This window comes from Oryzias melastigma, linkage group LG23, assembly GCF_002922805.2.
Source record: "Oryzias melastigma strain HK-1 linkage group LG23, ASM292280v2, whole genome shotgun sequence".
Taxonomy (NCBI): Eukaryota; Metazoa; Chordata; class Actinopteri; order Beloniformes; family Adrianichthyidae; genus Oryzias; species Oryzias melastigma.
Window position 1 is genome coordinate 10987523 of NC_050534.1, and position 8012 is coordinate 10995534.

At 36.7% G+C, this 8012-nt stretch overlaps 1 protein-coding gene across 11 annotated transcripts in view; it reads left to right on the forward strand.

Annotated features, from left to right (window-relative positions):
- Positions 1-8012, forward strand: part of grm8a (glutamate receptor, metabotropic 8a) — a 349513-nt gene that overhangs the window by 140058 nt on the left and 201443 nt on the right. The window lies entirely within an intron of this gene.

An 8012-nucleotide genomic window follows, 5' to 3' on the forward strand; every position in this document is an offset into this window, starting at 1 on the left:
ATATATATATATATATATATTTGCCTAGAAAATACGCCGTTATTATTATTTTTTTTTACATTTTTCCTTTAAAGTGTAAAAAAATAATGAAGCACTAGTTTTTAAATGTTCTTAAATGTTCTTAACCATTCTTCACAGCAATTTTACGCCATCTTTCAGTTTTACAACTGAATTCAAGGGACATATTTGTAGCAGGTCATAACAGTAAACATTCCATTGATTTGCTGTGTAATTTGGGGTCAAATATTCCAAATGTTTCCACAGAAACCTAAAAAAACATCATATCTGTAGGACAGGTTGGGCCAAAAATGCAAACACCGAATCCAATCAAAAAATGGAAACATCTGTAAGAGGTCAAAGGGACGATCAGAGAAAACAAACAGGAGATGCAGATGGGTCCCCAGGAAGAGCGTAGGGGTAGCCAGAGCAGAAGATGCAGGACTCTCTGCTCCAGCAGACTTCTTTCTGGTAAATTAGCCTGGTTAAGTCTCTCTGTGCCAGTCCTCTGCTCATTAAACAGAACACACAGCTGGCTGGTAAAAGGCTGATTCAAATTTAAGACACAAACTCCCAAAACTGCTTCAAGCCCAGCCTTGAATTATTAGTGCACAGAAATCGGCGGTCTATTTTGTTTGAGTTCAATAGAAAAAAACGACTTATTTTATGTCACTTTATGAATACTCCAATGACATAACTGGCTTCAAAAAAGCTACTTTTATTTATTCAATGCATCGACTGTTTGTTTACGTCGTATTTGTTCTTTTCTCTGAGTGTGTGTTTGTTGGGTGCAGACACCGTGTGTGTGTGTAATGCACTGGGGTTAATTACCTTCACATTGCTGCCATCTATCAACCTAATGCTCAGACTTTTGCCTCCGACAGCTCCATTACCGCTCCAGACACACACAAACACGCGCTCTGTTAGAGCAGCAACTCCGTCTTTATATGATAACAGCGACTCAACAGCTTTATTTTTGGGGGATTCCAGGTACAAATGAAAAAATCTCCAATAAGCTTCTCGGATCGCATTTCTGCAAATTGGCTGTACAGTCTTTCACAGCTGACGGCCAACCAAAGTGGTCAACAGATTCCTTTTCAGCTTTATTGACAGGAAATCCATTTGTTTCGGTCCCGATCTTGAAGATGCGCCCGACTAAGGAAGTGTTTTTCTGATCCGCTTCGCCGCTACAAAGGTGAGCTTAAAAGCCACCAGTCTGGATCATTAAGTCCGTTAGGGTCTCCAATCCTGCTGTTCCTTATCTGCTCAGCAACCTTGGGGGATTCAGGCCGATGTATAAAGAGGGATGAAAGTGTTCCCCTCCATCGCCGAGGCCATTACAGAACAGACGGAGCAGACACAACTGTCCACTGTGGCGGGGATCAGGATATTGACCCATTGTGCGTCCAATCAAGTTTTCTTTTATTTGATTTAATTATTTTACGTATGGATTATTATATATATATTTTTTGAATCAGCTAAGTTTTCTTTTCTTTCTCAATTTTTTTACATACTATTTTATTTATTTATTTTTAAAATCAGCTTAGTTTATTTGTTTATTTATTTATTTTATTCTAGTTCATTTTTTTTCATTTTATTTTTTAAATTGTGTTATCTATTTACATATGTATTGTTTGTATTTTTTAATAAGCTTCGCATATATATATATATATATATATATATATAAATAATAAATGTTTTATCTATTTTTGGAATCAGCTTAGTTGTCTTTTATTTTCTTTCATTTATATATATATATATTTTATTTGCATATTTATTTTTATTTTATTTCTGAAATCAGGTTTGTCTTATATTTCTGTAATTCTAGTTTATTTTTCATTTTTTACATTTTTCATAATTTTTTTCTTTTTCTTTTAAAACTTTTTTTTTTACATATTTATAATTTTTTTGATCAGCTACGTTTTTTAAATTATTTTACAATTTATATGTTTTCCTTTTTTTACCATTTTTGTTTATTTTTTGTTAAATATTTAAGTCAGCTCAGTTTCCTTTTTTATTCATTTTAATTTAATTTGATTCAATTTTTTTAAATTTTTGTTTTATTTTTTCCTTATCTTCATATATTTATAACACATTTAGAATTTACATTTTCCTTTTTTACATTTTGTTTATTGATTTATTGCATATTTATTGTTTTAATTTTTCCATCAACCAAGTTATCTTTTTATTTTTTACACAGATATATTGGTTGATATATATATAAATATATATATGTTTTTTTAATTAGCTTACTTTTCTTTAAAAAATTGTGGCAATTAGCAAAAAGTATGAGTGCTTCATTTTTTTTAAAGTGCCATTTTAATGGAAATACATGTTAAAACCACATCTTTTCAATTTTTTTTTCTAGAGGTTTAGCAAAGAATTGATTTACTGCTTTATTCTCCACTCGTGTAATCTTTGTGATTGATTTACACGTGAAGGAAACCAAAACTGCTGAAACTGCTTTTCAGTAGCATCTCTACTACATAAAAAAAAAAAAAAAAAGGAAAAGCCCCATTCACAGACTCTGCTCATCGCATCTCTTCAACCCCGTTCATTAAACTTGCAAACATTTCCTCCACATTCATTATGCCGGCGCGTTCTAGCAAGGCCGTACGCGGGCTGCGTGTAAATGCATCAGCCGGAATGGCGGAACGCATGATTCAAAGAAATGGGGCAGCTGTCGGTCAAATGAGTCAGCGGTTCTGCCTCTGTTTACCTGGACGCTGCGTCAAAAAACAGCTGGAGACTTCTTTAGCTTTGATGAGAAGCAAGTTTCTAATGAGTTTTAGTGACTTTTAAAAAATATATATTTTGAAATAATGTGTTAGTTAATGTTGGGTCTGCAATCTGAGTCACATGCAGCTCTTTTATTCCTCCATTACTTGGCTTTTGAAGTAAAGGCGCTCATAATTAATTTATCAAATATCCATTTCATCAGTATTTTCAATCGATACAAGTATTGAAAAATGAAATCGATTTTTCTATATCACTTTTTAATCTACACTTTATAGCCAATCAGAATCAAGTATTTAAGGACTTTGAAACACTGTTATAAACTAAATATTGTAAATATTTGAAATCTACATAATAAGCGGCGACCAAACCTCAAATAAAGTGTATTTTTCTAAAAGGTGCCGTGGCTCTTTGCGGCTTCTCGCCAAATTTTTATCAGAAACTAATAATCCAAATAATCTATAGTTTAATCACAGGGATTCTTAAAATAATCTGAATAATAAAGCTAATTTATTAATGTATTTTAGTATAGATTGTTGTGTACATGTCTGTGAAACTGACCATATTACGTGTTAAACAAACAAAGTCAAGCAGTTTCAAACTGAAAAACTAAAAGCTTCTTGTATTATCTGCACTTATAGTAGTAACTCTGGCATCACAGCGTCTCTTGTCCTTTAGATAATTCTTACCGAGATGTTTCCTTTCTTTGTGGGCTTACAGCGAGAAGTGCAGCTGATTGGAGTTTGTGAAGTTTTCTGTACAGGAAAAAGCTTTTCTGTTTGGAGGAAACCGTGTTTGACTCTGGTCAAAATGACCTGACTCCAGGGACATACAGGGGCTGGACTAAAGGCACAAAAGGGCTGCAAATTCACCATTACCAGATAAAAGAAAATGCTTCTAGAGGAAAGAAAATCATGAAAATATGCAGCTTTTCAGGCGAATATTTTGTCCTGGTCCTTAAGTGCTCACTCCTACTACACTTTAAGACTCTTTTGCTGCCCATTGTTAGTGCTAAAAAGAGTGGACATTTTCAGGGTTCAAGTTCTTTCTGACAATAATTTTTTCGGTTGATTAAAAGGACAGAAGATGGATCCATTGGTTTTGTCAAAGTAAGACTGTTTTTGACGTGGATTCAGATTCTCAGTTGTTTTTGAAGGTTTAGGCTTTCGGAAACATGATGTACATCCATGTTGATAAGTTGTTCACCAAAGTTGGATAACTGGGAGTAATCAGATTAATCCAAGCAGACAAAAAAATTGGGATATAGTGATCCTTTGCTGTATTGTGGTCCACCTTTCACAATCCTGCAGTTTATAAGTGCAGGATAAAAAAAAAAAAAACCCAGAGAATTTAGAGATTTACATAAATCTTTAACCGGGAGAGGATCATTGTTTTCATTCCAAAACACTAGATTTTTTTTGAAGAAAGTTTGAAGTTTGAGAGTTTAAAAAAAGACACAAAAGTGTGAAAATGTTCATGTTTACACCATGAAAACTTCAACGACTTTTGTTAAAAATGAAGATGACTCCTTGGCGGATTTTGAACATCGCAGGTCATTTTTTTTGTCTAATCCGGTAATAAACAGAGAGCCCTGTAATTCAAATGGTCTACCGATATTTGAGTATCAGAGAATGCTGGTTACATTGAGGTCAGTTATAAGATTATTTTGGAAACTATGTCTTAGAAAAAAAACAAAAAAATAAGTAAAATCTATATTTAATATGACTATATCTATATAATCCTGAAATATACCAGATATAGGTGTGAATATATATATATATCTATATAATCCTGAAATATACCAGATATAGGTGTGGATATATATATATATATATATATATATATATATATATATAATATAGCTATATCTATACAATCCTCAAATGTACCAGATATAGGTGTGACTATATATATATATATATATATATATATATATATATATATATGTATATATGTATGTATGTATACATTTATAATAGGAAGTCCTGAAGAAGTTAAAATCCCATAGAATTCTATTGAAAGCAAAAAGTTGTTACTCAATCATTCTGTTTGCCAGAATAACTATTCTTGATCTGCTTCCTATTTAATATGTTCTTGCAAATCCTAATATCATTAAACGTATTTGGTTATTTCGCTAGTAATTGTCATAGAATTGTAGACTCAGAGCGAAACGGACCAATGACATCTTACTGAGGAGGTCTGGTTCCAACATGGACGTATTGCGGAAAATGGCAACTGAATTGGCTCATATACAGCATTGTCCTGCCCACCGATATTTTGAAAAATAAGATAATTGGACAAACTAGACAATAGTCTGATATTTGGTTTGTAAGTAAACAGGCCCAAACTACATCCAAACAAATTCATTAGTCCAGACGGGAGCAGACAGACGTGTCTCAATTGAAAACTGTTGCGAGTCGCACCAATAACTCTTTACTCATATTTCAGCCTGCACTAACAGGGTCGTGTTGTCGTCTCCGTAGCTGTTTGTGTAACTCTGGAGCTTCATTGAATATTGACTAACAGTAAAATGACAAGAGGACTGTCAACTGCGACGCAGAATCAATGAATTGCTGCTCTGATAAGAGTGTGAGAAAGTGTTAATTGAAACAACACGCCAGCCTGTTCTGTTTAATCACACACACTCCTTTCCCCCCCGCCCCTCTTCCTTTCACTTACTCTCACACATTCATTAGAGCAAATGGAATTAAGGGGATTGGAGGAATAATCTCCTTCCCTCGCGATGTGGGGGAACCGAGCTGCTAATTTCCCACCTCCAACTCCGACTTCTTTGAAAAAGCTGGCGAAAGCTAAAGAGCTAAAAGATTTACAACGGCGGAATGTTGCACGACGCCAGACGAGCCCGGGGAAGGCGGGGTTTTCAGTCACTGTTATTGTATTTGCGGCTGATTCGTTGATATGAAGCTATACGTGCTGAGATTAGTCCTGCAGCACTTGGGCGGGGGGCACCAATTCGCTACATTCCCTTCTCTGGTTCTTCCCTCCATTATCCGGGAATGATATCTGAAAATGTGAAAGAGATGAGTGCAGCTTATAGAATGACAGTGTTTGTGTCTGCCATGGTCTGTTTCCCGGCTGAGGAGTGAAATGACAAAAGATCAAAGAATGAGGTTTGTTCAGGTCACTGGGTTTCTTTTCCTGCTGTAAACAGACAGATATGTGCTTTTCTGGGTTTTTTGTGCTGCAGCGCCAGCCGTGGATTTGTTCCTCTTTGAAATGGATATTCACAAATTTAAATGTACACAGAGTAAGAGGACAAGTGAAGCGGGCAGCATGCACAGAAGCATTAAATCTCACATACAGAGGCACGTACAGCCGAGTTGGTTCTGCAGTTGTTTCTATCTGCTGGCCAGACTTTGATTTGTTTATCTCCATCCCCCCCTTATGAATTATGCATCCCCGTCCTGCACTTTGTGAAAGTTTCAGATTGTGTTCCCTTGGCAGAAGGGATGAATAATGGTCCTAACATTCCCTATGTGTAAACGCACAAATTCACAGTAGAACAAAAATACAAAAAAAAAAAGACCCCAAAAGTTAACAGAGAAATAACACAAGCGATCAACAGCTTTTCTCTCAGATTAGATTGCTATCCAACAAATCCATCTTGTCAAACCCAGTTGTTGTCAAAGAGGTCAGTGGAACGTATTTAGGCTCAGAAAGCACCCAAATTGGTGCATGGGAGCACAGGTGTGTCTTCTGGTTCTCTTGAGTCTTGTATGGCTACCCTTAAAGGGTGTCATAACATGTGCAATTATCGTGCATGTTGTAAGTGTAGCATGAAATATTTGTAAGGCTAATGTAAATTCTGGGCACTTGTGACATATGGGTGATGCTGTCTTACGCCACACTCTAGTTGGTAGTAAGGTGCATGTACTGGCTCCTTACTGACTCCGCGAAAATGCAGTATGTCCCAGTAGGACAACCTTAGGACACCCAGAGAAAATACTCTCTGATTGTCTTGTTTCCTCAATTCCTCAGTCACATACTCACCAGGTATCTGACACACGTTCAAAAATACACTAAACAGTTGTGCTCTCTTATGGGGTCCAGATGACCCAACTCTTACACTGATGTCTGATCCCTCCCAGGACAAAGGTGGACAGGATTTTATGTCTATCAGGGACACCAACCAAGATAAAAAAAAAAAAATCCTTGAAAAAAAGTTGCCTGGGATAGCACAAGTGTTACCTCATGGTGTTCACTTTGGACAAGCTGGGAGGGGCTTCTTCTGCTTTTACTACTGTCTTCTAGTGCATATCCGCCACATACAGTTGGAAGAATCTTGCTGAAAAATGTCAAAGAGATGCAAGTCATGTGACACTTGCCCAGGCTTTTCCTTTCACAGCTCTATTCCAATATATGAAAGACTTGGTGTTGTACCGCAATTAGTAATATCTCCTCCATGATCAATTTTCAGACAGTTGGCACTTTCGTCAGTATCAAATCTGAGGTTTGAGTTTTGTACATAGAGCCTGATAACGTTCATAAAAACGTTCATAGATACCCATGAACGCAAGAGTCTTGAACGTGAAAGCACGAAACATGCATTTACATAGATTTTCTTTTGGATGCGACAGCTTGAATGGCCATTGCCAAGGGTGGTGTGAACCTTGCTGTACAGTCATGCTTATCACGTGAACAGCACTAACTGGTCCCTTTGGGAGTTGAAAAGATACAAAATTGGTAATTTGTGCCTATGTCTTCACCCTTACTTACCCTTGTGCATTGTATAAGTGTTTGCAGTGTCTTGTTGCTTGCAGCATCCCCCTAGTAGATATCGTAGACCCCTCGGTGAGCTTAGAGGTCCACTATCTTGAAATTTGGTGTGGGCCACCTGCGTTGCCCATCTTTCGCTCACCGACAACTTGTATCCACTCCTGAGGACAGTTGCGATTAAGGAATTACTGCTTAAACCTGCAAATATTTCAAAGGAGTTGATGATGCCTAAAGACATAGTCAGTGTCAGGACAATCCCTCCAACCGTTATCTCTGTCCGGTCTAAAGCCATAAGCTGACACCAGATGCTTGTGTTTTTGTGATTGACGCGTTCTTGTACAATCTATTCCAGATGAATCCTAAAAATGTGTTTGGAAAACGTTTGTACATGTTGCTGAGCGTGGGGTCCTCTCATAATGTCCCCTTCTGTCAGGGGGAAAGATCAATCTGTCAGCCATTGAACACCTTCGCCCTGTTACTCTACCGATCACCCTCCGTGTGTTTGTGTGTCTGTGTGTGTCTTTTGTCATCCTGTCAAGCTG